Here is an 18,992-nt window from a genome sequence, read left to right on the forward strand (position 1 = left end):
GAGACACTAATAAAACTTCTGCCAAAATAATCTTTTGCAGAGCCAAAATAACTTTAGATATGATAAACTGGCCCCAATACATGAACTTATGAAACAAATTGGCTATCTGTAGTTCTGATATTGCTCTTTGCTTGAAAAGTATATATGGGAGAAAGCAATATTTTGTACAGCAAGTGGCAGAAATTCAGTCAGGCTTCCAAATAATGATAATTTATATTCATATAGAATGTGTAACTTCTAAAGATTCTTCACAAAATTCTTTATTTGGTTTCTATGGTTATTTAAAGAAGTCACTTCACTTTTTTTTTCACTTCACTTTTTGGTAATATTCTTTCTTTTTCTTTTTTTTTTTCCAATGCTGGGGACTCAATCCCAGGGCCTCATGCATGCTAGGTAAGTGCTGTACCACTGATCCACATCACCAGCCTGATAATACTCTTTATTAAATAAATTTTTATAGCTCAAACAGTGTGATAATAAGGTAATTTGAGAGAGAATTTATGATTGGTTGTGAGAAATGATCACCATGCTGTCAGGAAATATAAGGTAAGTCACTATAATGTTTATATCTGAAATTATTGCTGTTTCTAATTAGCATATTTATCTCTGCCTCAGATTCTACATCATTATCCTTCAAGACTCCACTTTACATATCTCCTTAATGTTATATTCTCTAAATAGACTATTGGCAACCACAATAATAAACACTGCATAAGAGGAAAATTTTACCTCTTAAAAGGAAAGAGTTGTCTACTGGGACTTGATGTGAACAAATGAATATTCATTCAAATAAACATCTATTACTTCTGCAAGCCATTGCAATAAATCAGTTTTAATAGTCTGTACAGAGATGAATATCATATCACCCTCCCTCACCCCAAATCAATCTCTTATAATGGGATCCCTTTGTTTGGATTTTATATAATACGCACTACATGAAAATACACTGTAGTTACTTAGCTCAGGCAACCTACAGAGCCTGTGCATATGCTTCTGATATCAGTCCCTAGTGGCTGTTTGCAATTATTTGGTATTTGCAACACACAACTTAGGTGAGTTTATTAAGTTTTGTGGTTGTTAAGGCTGCAATATTGATCCTCATTTGCAGTGTCTTTTTAGTAAGCAGGTGCATGTTCTTGTAGCAAATTGAATACCTGTGCACACACAGATAAATGTATATATATGCAAACTCATATATATATGTATATGTGTGTGTGTATATATATATATACACACACACACTCACACACACATATATAAACTTTGCTTTACTAGAGTGATTACCTCAGATTGAGTTATTAATTCAAACATTATTTATATCGGACTAGGCATGGATTGCCAGGTGCTGCTTGGAATTTTCCTCAAACAACAACCTTACATGACTGTTATTTGAATATGCTCACATAGTTAATGTACAAATATAATTTATTAGTATCTTATGTTCTTCAAAGGAATTAAGAAGTTTTATAATTCTATAAACTATTCTTCTTCAACCTACATTATGGATGTTTTGTGACATAAGTAGATAGAGTAAGCCATTAGCCTTTGGAGATTAAATTCAACCTTTATCCTTTCTTGCCTTCCCAGACTTGAAGTAATGCAGAGGAAATTTCTATGCCTCTAATGATTCCTTAATCTGTCTGGCAACCAGCTCCCATCTTGTGGGCATGTAGAAGTAGCACTCAGTCACCAGTCCTTATGAGTATACAGAAGGCGCTTAGACCACTGGAGATTTCAAAGGGTGTAGGAGCGATGAGTCAAGAACCAGGTACAAATACCTAGTATTTAATTTTTATTGTACCACAGAAAGACATTGCCATTGTTTTTTAAAGGTTTGCTGCCCACCATACATCTTTTGTCCCTGGTTTCCTTTTATACTGTCTTCCTTTATATTTTATTGATTTTTTATAGTGATATGCTTTGATTTCTCTTTCTTTTCCATATCTTTATTGTGATTACACTCAGACTTACCTAAAATATTATATAGTTATAACAGTCTACTTCAAGCTAATAAAAAACCTCAATTGCATTTAAAAACCACATGATTAATCCTTTCCATGGACTTTATATTATTAACATCATAATTTATATCATTTTGTTTTGTGTAGCCATGAACATATTTTATACAGTTGTTTTTAAGACTTTTGTCTTTAACTTTTATACTAGAATTGAACAGCAATTGCCACAGTACTGCTACAATGTTATATTATTCTGCATTTATCTATGCATTTACCTTCAATAGAAAGTTTTATACTTACATATGCATTGATGGTGCTATTAAGCTTTGGTTTGTTTTAACTTGAAGAATTTTCTTTTAACATTTCTTGTAAGACTGGTCTTGTAATGATAGACTTCTTCAACTTCGTTTGGGAATCTTTATGTCTTATTCAACTTTAAAGGACAGTTTTGTCAGATATTATATTCTTGGTTGTTGCTTTTTACCTTTCTGCGTTTTGAAAATGTTCCACTGCCCTTTTGTGTGCAATAGGAGTGTGGACATTAACAGTCTATAAAGAAGATTTTCTAAAAAATTTGCATTCTTTCTGAATTCGGATGCTATCATAGCATACCTATGTGAAGCTATTAAAACTCATGCATTATTTCATTTTATTTATGGATAATATTGTCTGTACCATAAAATGCTTATATGGTGAATATACAGTGTGAAGATAAAAATAAATTCATTGTAAGCTTAAATATGAGTAGAATAATTTTAGAAACCTACTATGGTTTATCTATGGTTTTTATATGTCACTCAAAGGCTTGTTTACTAGACCTTGGACTCAGTCTGAAGATATAGAGTCAGTGGTTTCTTTAAGAGGTGGAATTTAGTTCAAAGTCACTAGACCATTGAAAGTACTTCATTTATAAGGTATAGATGCTGTACTACTAGGATCCTGGTTAATTCTTATGAGATGATTATTGTAGAAAAACAAGCCTGGCCCTCCTCTCTCTCTCTCTCTCTCTCTCTCTCTCTCTCTCTCTGTCTTTCTATAACCTGTCCCTCTCACACACATTTGGGCCATGGTGATGCTAAGATTATCCACTATACCCTAAGATGTGAGTGCCATGCCTCTGAAATTCTAGAAAAGTGAGCTTAATAAGTATCTTCTCTTTATACTTAAGTCACTCAAAGTTATTATAGTACAGCAAAGGACAACCATTTATTTATATATTTATTTAAGTAACATAGCTATACAAAAGTCTTGAAAAGTTGATTTGGGGCCAAGTAACTGAAGTCTAGCTATTGAAGTATAGAAGAAAGGAATATACTTCAATTTCTAGGTTTGACTCTTAAGCTTTCCAACATATGATCCTCTTCTTCCTATTACATCACAAATCTGAAGGCACTACCAAAAATAGTAACTTCAATCATGGGAAAGCCATACAAGCAGAAAAGTATAATTCTAACAGCTTGAAATGAACTCTGGTGGTGGAAAATTAATTGTTATTATACCTTAACAACATATTTGCACTATTTGTTTCAGCATGCCTAATATAATGACAAATTGCCAGAAGAAGAAAGTGGGAAGAGGAGAAATAGCTGATTTGAAGGCACCTCAGAAAGTGTTGACTATGTAATAATTTATATTCTCCAATTCAGTGAGGGTGGCGGTGCTGTCCCATGCCACCCTACAACATCAGAAATTAAATCCAATGCATTTTTTCATATGGATATTTTTATAGCTACTGTCTATCCACAAGTTTGGTGGTTCCCTATGACTTATGATAATGCTTCTTTGTGCTTTGTGGCAACTGCTGTCCTCAAGAATGTTAAATTTGCTCTATAAGCAAACCATGATTTACTAAGAGGAAACAACTTGAAACAATAAGTATTAGATTCCCAATTTTTGTAATCTAATTTAGAGAAACCTGAGAAACAATTCCTTATTTCAGATGCCATAAGCCATGTGAGAGGTAGAACTTCTAACAAGATCTGTGAAGAATCTGATATTTTATATAACATGTTTAGTTTAAATTTATGTAGTGCATCTCAAAGGTATTAACTCAGCAAAAAGAAGGAGGTATATACTTGAATTTCTATAGAACAATGGCTCAAATACATTAGGATTCCTTGCTAAATCTAATTTTTTTATATGTGAATATAAAAAATAAATAAATAGTTCAGAAACTATTTTATATTTTGACATGTTCATTGACACGTCCTGAGTTCCTTTCAATGAAGAGAGACTGACCCTTTAACCCACTACATTCTAGTTTTCAAAAACAAAAGAAAACAAACAAATTTTAGAAGCGATTATAACCAATATGTTATGACAAATCAGGTGATACACCCTTGAAGACTGCACACAGGAAATTGGTATGTTTAGTTTTGAGGAAGAGCTGCTCCTTAAGCACAGATGTTACAGCTCACACAAGGGAAGCATGCTAGGCATACACAGCCGCTCTCTCAGTGGGGATGGGCCACCTCAATTTTTGGAAACTGATTTTCTTTGCCAAACCTAGGATGTATTATACTCACTGCCTAATTTTCTTTGCAGCATCTAATTTTCTTGCCCTCAATAAGAATAGACCCATTTTCTTGGGTAGAAGAGTATTTATGTCAACCCTAGGTCCACATATTTGAAATAAACATTCTTTTTATTGGATAGACATAGTCCAGATTGAGCTTCTCACAGGATTACCCCCTTGTTCCAAAAATCATTCATTCAATGTAAGTCCAAGTCCCTGGATGATCCATAAGACATAGTCTTTTTTTTTTTATCTTGTGTAAAGATAAAAAAAAATTTAAAAAGGGGCATATAAGTCAACTGGCAATCATAAGACACAAATCTGGACCTATTGGTGGACAACTTAGTTTTCACTTTGAGAATGCCTTGAAATGAAGCAAATTCAGTTGGAAATGATATAGAGCTAGAAAAAATAAGATTCTTGATGATGGTACTCAAACATCTGAACCCAGTTCTGGTAAGTTTTAGTTTTCTGTTGTTTCATTGGTGGGTGTGTGTTTATGTGTGTGTTAGTATCAATACATTTGTGTCTTTTGTTTAAGTCAGTTTGAGGTTAATAATGTAGTCTGATTTTCTATAAAAATCTGAAACTTGATTGTCTGTTGTAGTTTTGTTTTATCTTTTGACTAAAGAAGGAGAGTACAGCAGTATGGTTAAGCTCTGGTCCATACAGAATCACTAACACGAACTATGTCATCAACCTTACCCAATATAAGCAGAAAACTGAATGTGCAAACAGAATTGTTTTGGAAGCAAGAATCAGAGGTGATGCTTGGAGTGGTGGGATGCAGGCAACCTGGGTTTGGTGCAACTTTGTCCTTCTTTGGCCACAACACTTTTATGTACTACAAAATATATTTAATTTACCATCTGGATTCACCTTCGTACCCGCATATGCACTTGCTGTTATTTCTTCCTTCTTTTAATTCCTCTAGTCAAGGGTACCTCTACTGGTATCTGATATAAGAAGATAAGTGACCCTAGATTTCTGTGACTATGTTTTTAGAATTTATATCATGACATCTTCTGCCCAGTGTTTACCTTCTACTTTCACCAGTTTATAAACCATCAATTCAGCTACGCTTATTACACAAAAAATAACAAAAATATTGCATGAATATTAAATATTTTTTTCTGGAATTAAAAAGAAAATTTGTCAGTTTACATTTTAATGAGAAATAATAGAGAGAGAGAGAGAGAGAGAGAGAGAGAGAGAGAGAGAGAGAAGCCTGAGTTTTCTTTGAAGTTCACAACTTCTCTAAAATTGTATATTGATTGCGGGGTTAAAAAGCAAAGTTTTCTTTTTTAAAGTTCAGAAAATGCTGTATAAAACTGATAATAAAATCCTATACATCTTTTTGAAAACTTTCATGTAACATAATATAATTATTTCAAGACCAGTCTCTGAAATTTTTAAACAAATGATTACTGTGATCTACTTCCTTTAAAATATTATATTCTACATCACATTATGTGAAATATTTATGGGTTTATTCATTATCTCTTCCTATAGGACTATAAATTTCCAGGAAATTGATCCTTTTATAAATTATATTTCACAACAATACATGTGAAAAGTCATTTTAATTGTCCACTAAGCATTGAGGACGTAAAAAATTCTTAATATGGACATACCTTATGATTAGAATAAATTTTTTAATATTTATTTTTCTGTGATATTAACTGCCTAAACTATTGATTTCACAGTTTTCCATTTTGGTTCATATTAGTCTTAAAACAATTCCTGATTAAAAAACAGTAACAACAGAGATGTTCAACTGGGTACAAATAGCAAAATGTTTTGTTGTTTGGGAATTCACTGAAGATAAGTGCAGTCTCTGGGGATGCTCAACGTGATCCAATGCTGCAGCCTTCTGCCCAAAGAGCCTTATTGCAGTAACAATCCTGCCCAAATGGTCTCTGCTTTCATTTATTCCTAAAAACACTGATAAAAATGCCCCTCTTATAAACTTCCATTTTTACCCCATATACAGATTGCAGAATCATTCATAACCCACTTGAATCAAATGTATGAAATATGATATGTCAAGAGCTTTGTAATGTTTTAAACAACCAATAATTTAAAAAATGCCCCTCTTAATATTACTCATAAATGTGAATAGTGCATATTAGAAACTTTGACTTTAAAACAAATGATACTTTCAAAGCAGCAAATTCTGAAAAATATTAATAAATTGTTAAAATAAAAATGTATTCTGCACATGTATTTTTTTAATGTTCTATTTTATAATGGACAAACCTATTCACATATGTACATCCTGTTATAATATTCATTATACTTCTTTTATAATCATAATTTTAATGTTGTAATTACCAGCAAAAGGATTTTTTTTGTACCAGGGATTAAACCCAGTTGTACTAACCACTGAGCACCATCCCTAACCCATATATTTTGAGACAGGGTCTCACTAAGTTGTTTAGGACCTCACAAAGTTGCTGGCTTTGAACATTTGATCCTCCTGCCCCAGGGTCCTGGGCCACTATGATTACAGGCATGCACCACCCAACCCAGCCAGGAGAAGGATCTTTATGAATTTGTGCAGATGGGATAACTTTGATAAACTTTGGTGTGAAAGAGAAGTCTTACATTACTTGTGCTTCCTGGAGAAGCTACTCTTGGTTTAGCAGAAATAAAAACCCAAGATTGAAAAATAAAGCATTCCTTTGAGTACTTGCATAAAGAATATAGGGTCCAGAAAACAGGGAAATGGAATAGAAAAATGAAAAGAAAATTAGTTGGGGCATCTTTACCTTTACGCACTAGTGTGGCACATGCTGAGTCCACTGTATTTCTTTCCTTATAAAGAAAATAATATGTGAAAAAATGAAGCCTTTATTTTACATTCTTCAAAATATGTGGCTCTGCATAGCAATTGAACTTTAGAAATTTTAATGTAAGAAAAATTTGTATATCTCATTCTGAGAATGAATGCCACTTTTGATCAAGTCTTAAACCCCTTCGATATTGAGTAGAACCTCTGAATATGACAGATGTCATTCTTGTGACTGTGGCACGTTGTGTGACAAAGAGATTTTTGGGGTGGGTTCCATGTGATCGCATGAGCCCTTTGCAGACTGTGACCTCCAGATGATGATAGAGGAGGAGTCAAGGAGATTTAAAGGCTAAGAATGACTCACAGTGCCACTGCTGACTTTGAAAATGCATGTGGCATTACATTGACCTTAACATTTCCACCAACTTAACTAACCTTTAGAAGATTTCTTCTTCTTGACTGTGGGCCTCTGATTTACCCTTTGTTAGAGCACATATTTTAGAATTTGTAATTATAAAATCTGCCTTTGCCTCATTTAGATGTGAATCCTTTGTGAAACTAGAAACATTGAGATGTAATCATCAAAATCATCACATTGAGATGTAATTATCCAAAGAGATGAGAAAGCATCTTTTCCCCCCAAGTCTTGGAAGGCAGGATAGAAGCCCAACTTCAAGGAACAACAATCAGCACACTTGATGGCCAGATCCTACTGGCCAACCCTTCTCCTGACATCTACCACTATTCCATTAGCTCAACCCACCAATGAAAATCTTCCTAATTATTTTTTTTCTGGAGAATTAAATTTAATTTCTCACCTCTGTGACAATAATGGCGTTCCCCTATCCCAATAGTCTTTAATGAATTCTTCCTTTAATGTTTAACTGATCTGATGCAACTTTTCTTTTATAGAATACAAGAACTAGACAATGACATCTAGGAGCTGATAGGAATGAATGAGGGCAATAACAGTTAAAAAGTGAGCTCAACTTTTTAGCCTCGAGAAATAAACTACACCAACATTCCCAAAGAGGCTGAAAGTAGATTCTTCATCAGAGTCTTCTGCTAAGAGCTCACCTTGATTTGGCCTGGTGAGAACAATTAAACACACACCTGGGCATCCAACCTACAAAACTTATTAAAGCCACTGAATTTCTGGGAATTTGCTATAAAGCAATAGAAAATGAATACATTTCATTTGAATCACAGATAATTTAAATTTCCCAGCTTAAATATGCAGAATGAAATAAAGATTGAAGACTTTTGGAATGCAATTTAAATAATTTGGTCTGTTTGTAGCTACATTAAATGGCACAACTGAGGATTGTTTAGGCTTTATTTTTACATAATTCAGGTACTTCAATGTTAAAAAAAGGTCTTAAATTTTGATCAACTTTTTAAGATAACTTGTACATACAAGTCAGTTTATTGATCACTATATGCAATAAACATATATAATAAACATAATAAAGATCAACAATAAAATAGATTATATTAAAAAATAAAACATCTCATGTATTTTAAAGCTTTCCCATATTGTTAGATATGCATGCTGGTAAGATTAGTTATTGACATGGCTTAAAATGGGCAAATGTTTAGGTGTTAACTTTCATTTAAAAAGGAAATATTTTTAAGAATACTTGAAATATGTTAGGATAATCTGATATAGATTAATTAAGGAAACAAAAAAAAATTAATCAATTTTGAAAATTCTCCAAAAAACTCCAAAATATACATGTAACGGATGATGTACTGTAAATCATACAGTATTTATATATTGAAAATGAAGCCTTTCAGCTGCTCATTTCTGGGTTACATTTGTAAAGAAAAAAAAGAGCCATTCATCAGCTAGAGTCATTCTTATGCTTAGCATGTCTCTTGATCTAAAAATGAATGTAATTCATTAGGCCATCAACTAGAGTACATTAACAAAATGATGTTTATCATAACTACATTTAAAGTTGAAATTTTATGACTGCATTCATGCAATGCAGAGCACAATCATACAAATTATTTACTGAATCATAACCTAGCTCATATTTCCAAGAAGGCAACATGTTTTTTTTTTCCTCTGAGTATTATTATATAATTAATTCTGGGAACAATGCGTTTTAAAGTGTGTTATACATTTTATTACACCAAAGACAGCTGAAGTACTGAGTCTCACCACACTTTACACACTAGTCCAGTGTTAGTGCTGCTTTGTAGAAGCCATTATTCAATCATACCAACTGCCCACTTGCTGCATAATCAGACTTTGGTCTTTGAGTTTTTCACTGATTGACATGAGACCTGGAACTGAGAAATGTTTCCAAGTCCTCTTTCTAGCTTTCATTTATTCCATCATTGAAACTTCTTAGAATATGGAGTTTCCAATCGGTTCTTAAACCTTTTGTAAAGGCTTCAATCTTACTTTCAGTATTGGTGAAAGCTTTGTCCTTAGCTTCAAAACAGAGCTCTCTTAGTGAAAGACCTTGGTATAGCCTTTGATAGAGCCACTTCTTATGTTCAACAGCCTCCTTTTTTATTTCTGATATCAAAACTATTGACAAATTGATGAAAGCATGGAATATATCTTATTCTAACTAAATAAATAAATCTTTAAAAATTTCACAAATGGTGTCTATGATTAAAATAAGTTTCCATTTCATTTTGTACTGATCTAATTCAATGCTGATTGAATTCCAGTCATTTTAATAAGTAATATCTTGTGATTATTTTTATTGACCTACTGTTTCTTAAGCATCACTGAACTCAGAGCACTATAACAAGCTCTTACAGAGACCAACTTGTGTGCCCAGAGAAAACAGCACCTCAACAAAATGCATTTGTGGATTGGTATTGGTTAATGCCTACCAAGAAAAAAAGCTAAGTTGCATTATGTAGGGTTTAAGATGACAATGAAGATCTAGCTAGAGAAAATAAAAAGAGGAAAAGTATACTGAAATATAGAGAATCATTTTAGGAAGTTGGCTATACATTGAATGATTTAAAATGATATGATCAGAAAATTACTTGACTATGACTACACAACAAAAATCACCAGTTATTATTGTAATTAATTAACCCTGGAGAATTTCTTCCAGGCCATTTATTCTGACTGTGAGGTAAAAGAAGCAACTCAGACAGTTCCTTTTAATTTTCATTAAAAATCAGTTTTTGTTCATAAATCAAGATGTCCATCTCACCATGATTGCCTAATCTTCAGCATGCGTTTTGGATTTTCCCACTTAATTCAAAGTGGTCTGAAAGGAACAAGTGAGAATCATTCTAAAATCTTTCCCAAAATTGTTTCACAAACTTTGTCCATCTTTTTTTAAGACCATAGTCAGGAAGAATAGTTAAACTAACAAAAGTTTGGTTTCTGGAAAGCAAGACAGTATGTTTTGAAACATTTTGTTTCCTCTATGACAAAAAAATTAAAGTAATATTTTTGAAGCTTAATAGAATAAGCCTAAAGATATTACAAAAGACAAGTGTAGCCTTAAATTTATATTAAGGGAAGGAAATCTAGTTAAGCCACAACTCCCACCACATCAAACATTATTATTCAATAAGCCTGTAGTTTAGGCAGGAGGAAAGTAACTTTAGATAATGCTGAGTTGTTTATGGAATAAATTACAATAAAAATTGTATTTATAGAATATTAATGAAAGTTGACAATTAAAAACCTACCACCACGTAGAGGTACTTCAAAGAAAAGAGCAGTACCAAGGTGATGAGAAAAAAGATAAAGAATCTCAAGAATTTAGAGGTCCTTTATTTAGAGGTTATTAGATAGGGTGACACAACTGAAAAAATCACATAATATCATAAAAAAACATAATGAGGTCAGTGATTCTATGCTAAAAAGCAATTCTATAATTTCACTTGCTTGACAAACAAAAAGTTTACTTTAGATAGATACTATGTGACCAAAATAAATCAAGGAATGGAACTGCTCATGGAGTTCCCTAGGGACACAGGCTAATGGATTTGATTGATGTGAGCATGTACATATGATCTCCCAAGTTGTGGGAAGTAAACCTGGTAAGTTCACTTTTACTTGGGGATTATTTCCCAAAGTGAATCACATTTCTTCCGGTCTTATGCCATTGTCCAAGAAATCAGATGACCATAGAAAACTTAAACAATTTTTCAAAAAATTATCTTCAGTATATTTCCATGTAGCTACAAAGAAAAAATCTGGAAAGATTGTACTAACAACAACTGATGCATGTCTTAGTCAACCTTAGTACCCAAATCACTCTTCCTTCATTCAGGTGAAATGCTCTCCAAATATAACATCTAGAGATGGAATACCACCCTAGACCCAAAGACCTATAAATGGAAAGGAAAAAAAAAATCCTTTTCACACACACAAATTAAAATTGGAAGAATAAGGCCCCCTGTTTTGTATTTTGTTTTGTTTTCATAAGTCTCTTTTTTTCCTCCACTCACATGTAGAAAACTTGTGACTTAATGATTTTGGGGTCGATGTCTGCATTTAATGTCTTTTCTCAATAATCTTTCTCTCAATGGAAAAAGTGTGTTGAGTTCTACCATAACACACTCAGAAGTATTAAAAAAGAAATTACTAATGTAGTTGATGACTTCCTCTTTGTAAAAGGGCTAAGCATAATCATTCCTAGTTATCAAAGTATATGTCAATTTTTTAAATTATTTAATAGTTGAAAAATCCTTTAGTTCTCTCAATATTTTGACTATTCTGTTTGGTTTCAAATTAGCCAATGGTATATTTCTTTCTGAAGTCAATAACTCTGAAAATATGTTGCTGAGCATAGAAGATGAAAAAATACTACTACATTCAGCCAGGTATCTCAATAAAAAATAACCAGAGAATTATTATATCATTCAGTAATCAGATAATACATAGCATATAATCTGTTTTCCAACCTACTTGTTGCTACTTATGCATTATAATCTTGAAACTATGCATACACACACACACACTCTATGGTGAGGATTTTACCTAGTATTTTGGCATTACCACAATGATCACCTTGTAATGAATTTGTATCATTTCAATTTTCATTACCATTTTCTCATTGTCCTTCAGGTGCTTGCCTCTTTATTTGTTCTTAATTTTCCTTGAACACCCTGTCTTACTGGAAATCATTTACATTTTATATGTAGTCAGAACTTTGCCAAATGTATAGGAAAATAAATAACATAATAGAAAAATGAGCCCAGAAATGGGTACATAAATCTTTTTGATTCTATAAAAAAGTGCTCAACATGGCAACCAATAAAACTATTCTCACAATAAAAAACAAAACACACACACACACACACACACAACTTCAATTTGGATAGGAGAGTCAATTAGAACAGTTACTTTGCAAATAACATTGGAATTTTATAGTAACAATAAAAATGTGCAAAACATGGGCACAAAAATCCCTCTGCCTTGTATCATAATAGATCCAAACTGGAAAAAAATAATAAATCCATCAATAACAAGATAAATAATGTAGTTATTACATACTTACATAATTAACTGTTACAGAACAATAAAAATAAAATGAATCTTTATACAATAACAAATAACATTCACAAATCAGTTGATTGAAACAATTAACCAAAGAAAAATATATATAAAATAAAACACATACTATGATTCAATAAACAAAACAGGCAAAACTTTGATAACAGTAGGGATGGTTAATTAGGTGAGAAAATTTTAAAGAAAATTAAGGTGATAATTATCACAAGCATTGGCACAGATAGGGTAACATCAAGGTCAGTTGTACATTTTCATACAGATGGAATGTAGCTAAGCTTTTCCTTAGTCCTAAGTATAGTAATAACCAGGTCTTTTCATTTTAACTATTTGAACCAGCATATATATATATCATCATGTATGCTTCTTTAGGTAAGTTACAATCCTAATAAGTATTGATAATATAATATAAAGCTCATTCTTTGGTCATGCAATTAAATAATCCTATAATTCAACTGCATTAGAAACTAAAATCTTGGGGGAAAAAGTAAGAATACAAAATTTCAATGAACCTTCTGGTATTCTAGAAGAGTTTTCTAGCTGCAGTATGTATTAGCTGTTTGAAATTGGCAAAAATAATTTGCACTGCTGAGCTCGTTTTTAATTTCAGCAACACAAATAATAAGGGAACTTATATCATTTGATTGTTGTGAGGAATTGATATGTGATATGAAAATTGCTTCACACTGTGGCTTATTAATATTATTATGTGGTTATTATTGTTATAAAGACCACATAGTTAATTAATAATTGAATTGATTACTCTTGAGCTTTCCTGTTTGTCAATAAAACCCTTCATTCCCTTAACATATTCTGCTTTTAGGTTCCTCTAGGGATCAGTGTAAATTAGTTATATTTTCAAAATTATAAATTATTTCCATCAAGCCTTACATGCCTAGGCAAACATTCCATTATGGTGAGATTAAATTTTAACTTTTTTTAAGAGATAAATTATATCAAATAAGAATAAAACTCTCATTAAGTGAAAATTATTTCTCTATGAGTTGATGTCAATGTTTATGTTGAGGACATGATCAGCACTCACACATTTTAAGTAAACTCTGCCTATCAGCAGAGTTAGTTTTGATGATTTACATCTCTTTGGAGATTAGGATTAATGATGTTTGTAAATTAGCTTTACTGAAAACTAACTAGAACATAGCTTTTTTTCATTGCCAGATATAAGTAAATACAAATCTCACTTAGGCTAAAAAAATGCTAAATGATACCAAACAATCATCATTGGTTATTTGTCTATTCTGTGAGTTTTTTATGATTTTAATGTTCATAATGTTAAATTCATTTTTATACAAATGGATGGTTAAGGCAAAAAGAAATGCATACTTGTTTAATTTAAAAATAACACCATTGGCTTTTATTTTATAATAAACTTCAGCTCATTAATTTAATTTAATACATTTTCTGCTGTGTAACCGAAATGCTTAACGGGCTCATAACAACAACAGAAATGGGCAAACTGTATACAATTATTTTAGATTATTTTGTTAAGACTTAAAATTTCCACCAGATGGCAGTCCATCCCCTAAAATGAAGAGCTTACTAGAAAGCGAACTTAAAATAAATGTGAAAATTTAATAAGAATGTTTCTAAAAATATTGAAATAATCAATTTCAACTTATTTCATCTCTTATAATACTTTGAATTATGTTTTTTAGATAGGTAAGTAGATCACTATATTAACATTTAGGTATTTCAATCTTGGTTATATTTCACAGTGAGAGATGAGAAGTTTTAAAAAATATTTTAATTAAAGATCATATGTTATTTTCAAAAATAAATAACAACTTTCACTACTATGTTATCCTGAATGATCTGCACATTTAAAATATTAATCATGTATGTAAAGGTCAGTGGAGGAAAGTATGTGAATGAATAAATATTTAAAAATTGCATCTTTTTGCAAAAAGCTCACACTGTAGTATAAAAACACCATGTTTATACTATAGTTTGATAATACACTATGATTAAGCTTTTTGAGTGCAACAATTATTTGAAAGGGAAATTAATTTTAGTGCAACAATTATTTGAAAGGAGAGAGAAGATTTTCACAGAGAATATACTGGTATAGTCAAAAGTTAAGGGAGGTAAAATTGGCATTTTTCCATCTGTGAAATACATTTAAGGAAGGGAGGCCAGTGTACATAAAGCCAAGGAAATAAGGAAAATCACAAGTTGTTTGCAAAAGCTGTCAGTTTAGGAGTGACCAGAGACTAAAAAGGAGAACTGCAAAGTGAAGAGAGAGAAGAGTGGAAAGATAGTAGGGAATGATTCTGAGAGCATTGAAAATGTACTAAATTTTATGTAGTGTGAGCTTCAGTAAGGAAAGCACACTGAAAACTTCAAAGCAATGGAAGATTAATTAGGAAGTTGCACAGGTGGGGACAAATTATTTAGCTTGGCAATGAGCCTGGATCACACCATGGGAGGCCAAGTGAATGAAAGGAAGGTGAAAGAGACAAGAGCTCTCAAGAGTAAATGCTCATCTCACAGGTGAGGTTGCTGCACTGCCTCAGTCAGTAACATGAAATGACTCCCTGCCATGGTCAGACCTTATCTATGGTGATCCTTTATCCCTTTCACCTATTTAAAATGGACAACAACCATGTGAGGGAGAAAAGGCAAGTGTTTTTGAAACTTTGGGGAAGATCCATGTCCTTGTAGTAGGTGTGGAAAAGTCATGGGTAAGAGGCCATGATGGTTATAAGTGGAGAAAGGGGAAAAGTGGTAGTTATTTTAGAGTGGACATAGTGTTCTTTTGAAGAACAACCTAATCATTCTATTGAATAGGTAGCTGGAAATATGAATAAAACTGAAACTTCACAGACATCAGGAATATAACAAAGATTTAACAGTCAAATCTGAAGAGCAACTTTTATAAAATGAAGAAAGAAGCATCTGAAGAAAATTGACACTGAAGTAGAAAGCAAACACAGACATCCTTACAAGCATGTGTGTGAACAGTAATAGTATATTAATAATACCAAATGTGTATGGAAGATTTATCATGTGCCAGGTACTCAAATTAGATGCTTTAAATTTACTAGCTTTCTCACCCTCTGAACAACTCCATGATATAGGTATTAATTTTATGCCAATTTTATAAGTTAAAAAAATAGAGACAGAGATATTGCAAAACTTATCCAATAACACAGCAATGATTTGACAGTGCCGGGTTCTAAGGTTGGGTCAGATGACTCTGAATTTTGAACTTTTCTTCACAAGTTGTCTTGTACTATAAGCCAGAGTTCTGTATAACTGCTCATGTGTTTTCCTTCTTATGTCCAATGAAATGATTGGTTTTATTAATAAGCAACAAAATTTCAAAGCATTATTTCATTTTGGTCCTGCTTTTGATACAATATTATCTTTGCTTCATTATTTATTGTTTCTTCCATTATTTTTTGTTCTTTTTCTCTCTATTAGTTAGGTTTCAGTCATTTTTCTTGTTGTTTCTTAGATTAGTTTGCTAAAAAGAGGTACTGGGAATGTAGATGGTCTTTGTATTTCTGCACCTTAGTAATTGGAACAAATGATCATAACTTAACCACACATGTGTGTTATTGTAGTCATTACTGTCGCTGCTGTGGTTCTCTTTGATTCTGGATGGGGATGGTTTTCATTTGATTTTAGACTGAGATAGGAGAAACAATCAGGGCAGAGGTTGACACCTTAAGGTACTAGAGAGAGCGCTATGGAAAAGATGTCAACAGGACACAGCTTGGCCTTGAGGTGGACGTGTATATCTTTCAGAAAACAAACAATCAAGAAAAGCTAAACTACACAATGAACACGGAGACGAGTTTCTATTGAAAATATATGTCTCCTGCAACAAAATTGCAATAAGCACAATGAAAATAAATATGGACCTGGGTTATTACCCAAGTCGTTTATTCAGAAAAAAAATATTGATATAAACCAGAGGCAGAGAACTTTTTTAGGGAATAAAATTTTATCTGTTCTGAAATATTATGCTATGCATCTCAAGCACTATACAACGAAGTTGTATCCAAACCAAATTGCAATTTGGGGGAGATTACTTTTCTCTCTCAAGAAAGTCTATGGTGCTGTGGTATCCATCTTTTATTTGGAAAATGAGTAATAACAGAGCACACACATATTTTAAACTATGTTATTGTGTGTTTACTAGTGACATGTTGATTATTGATCATAAGTAAAAGAACAAGAAAACATATAAACAAACAGAAAATAAAGAAAAGCAGCAAAAATGAGTGCTTATAAATGAGGTTTATATATCAACTATCTTTCTTTCCTTTTTAAACTAAGATTTACCTTTGTTCAAATTAATAACTATTGGTTATGTTAATCTTATCTATGCAATCATATATTGTAACCACTGTCTACTAGCAGTTGATTAAATTAATCTTAGCTAAATTTAAATTAATTAAATTTTCAATAATTAAGTCCTGATAGCCACACTTCTAGAACTTTGTAGCCTCTTGAGTCTAGTGGCTACTATTTTGCCCACAGTAGTGACAATGTCTTTAACACTCAGAGCAGCCTTAATGTTCCTCTCAAAATTGACTCAACTTTATAGATGGCTTTTCCCTTCATGTAGCCTCTGATTTTGCTTTTATTGCAGCATTTTTTTAGAAAACTTATAATTGTAAATACTGTCTCTGCCCCTTTTAGATACATGTAAATGTATTTAAAAACCTCTCCCCAGGTTTACAATCTGTGAATGTCTTTCATAAGGACCTTAGAGCCACCTTTTAGAACCTAAATATAAAGAAAGGTAAGTACTCTCATCTCTCAGTTTGTGGTAAGGCAGAAACCTAACTGATTGGGAAGCTCACTCTTGGGAATAAGGGGAAGTTACTTGTGTGGGGGAAAGGCCAAGTAGCACACACTTTCAACTAGTGCCCTCTACCACAGCCTTCAAAGTCCTTCTGCCCTTTTAATCAATGGAGTTAGGTTCAGACTGCATTTTGGACTCTTGAAAAATGTTTTCCTTAAGAATTGAACAATATTTTCATGAAAAATTTTATTTGATGTCATCAAAGTAGAAAATTATAGTACATAGCAATAATCTACGCTAAGACTGAATTAAAGAGAATATTCTGATAAAAAATTGGCCAAGGTTAAAACACAGACAATTCTGAACTATCAAGAAAAAAATGTCATTCCCTCTTTAGATATGCATTTTTGTTCTTTGTGATAGAGCACTTGTGCTCAGTGAAGAAAAAATGGAAGCATTTGCCTCAAAATGTAAGATATCTCCTGGCATAGTGCCTTAAGAACAACAAGAACAATTATTCTTTAAGGTACATTTTTACACTTCACTTTTCAACACAATATTATTGAGCACATATAGAACAGAGATAACACAATTCACTTTTCTATATTATAAACAACAGTAAATCTTTCACCTGAGGTATAATTTGGAGAACTCCAAACCTGTCATCCTATAAAAGTAATTGGTGAGTAAAGTCAAGGATTTTTGTTTTGGTTTTCTTTCTTGTGTCTGCTAGGATAAAATCAAATAGAAATAATAGTTGGGTCATAGTAAAACCTTTACTTCTTTGTTTGGCTTTATGAGTTCTAAAGTAAATAATAGAAAATTACAATAAATTGGTGTGCATGTGTGTGAGGTGAGTGGTAGTGGTGTCCAGACGTATGTGTTAATGGTGTGCATGTATGCATACATACATCTACAAGCAAGTGTTTATATAATTTATTATAAAATAAAACATTTTTCATGAAGTAAAAATGCATGTTTACAGGTGCATGTTGGCTGAATGACATTTGACATCATCACCATTGCATAAAACATATGATATTTTAGTTATTATTATTAGTTTAATTTGTTCACTGGGAAGAGAGAATGGGTCAGAGCATGGCAGTCTAAGTGTGAAGACCTTTCTTATTTTTACATTCTCAGTTTTTCAAATCTCTAACTCATACCTATATTCCCTTATGTTTCATTTGTTACCTTACAATTTGATATAAAATAGATTGTAAAAATAAGAAATTCTGCTGTTTCAAATATATTCAAATTTTTCTTCATAATATTTATGTGTCATTGCTGTAATTTTAAGCATAAGTTACATAATTGGCTTTGAGGAAAAGTCATCCATATTTTGCAAATGTTAATGTCATGTGCTAGAAAAAGTTATTGTCCATCTAGAGGAGAGATGAGCTGCCACTGGCATTTGATGTGCCCTAGGCATCAAATTCATATGC

Source organism: Spermophilus citellus, assembly GCF_964194105.1.
Source record: "Spermophilus citellus genome assembly, chromosome: 1".
Taxonomy (NCBI): Eukaryota; Metazoa; Chordata; class Mammalia; order Rodentia; family Sciuridae; genus Spermophilus; species Spermophilus citellus.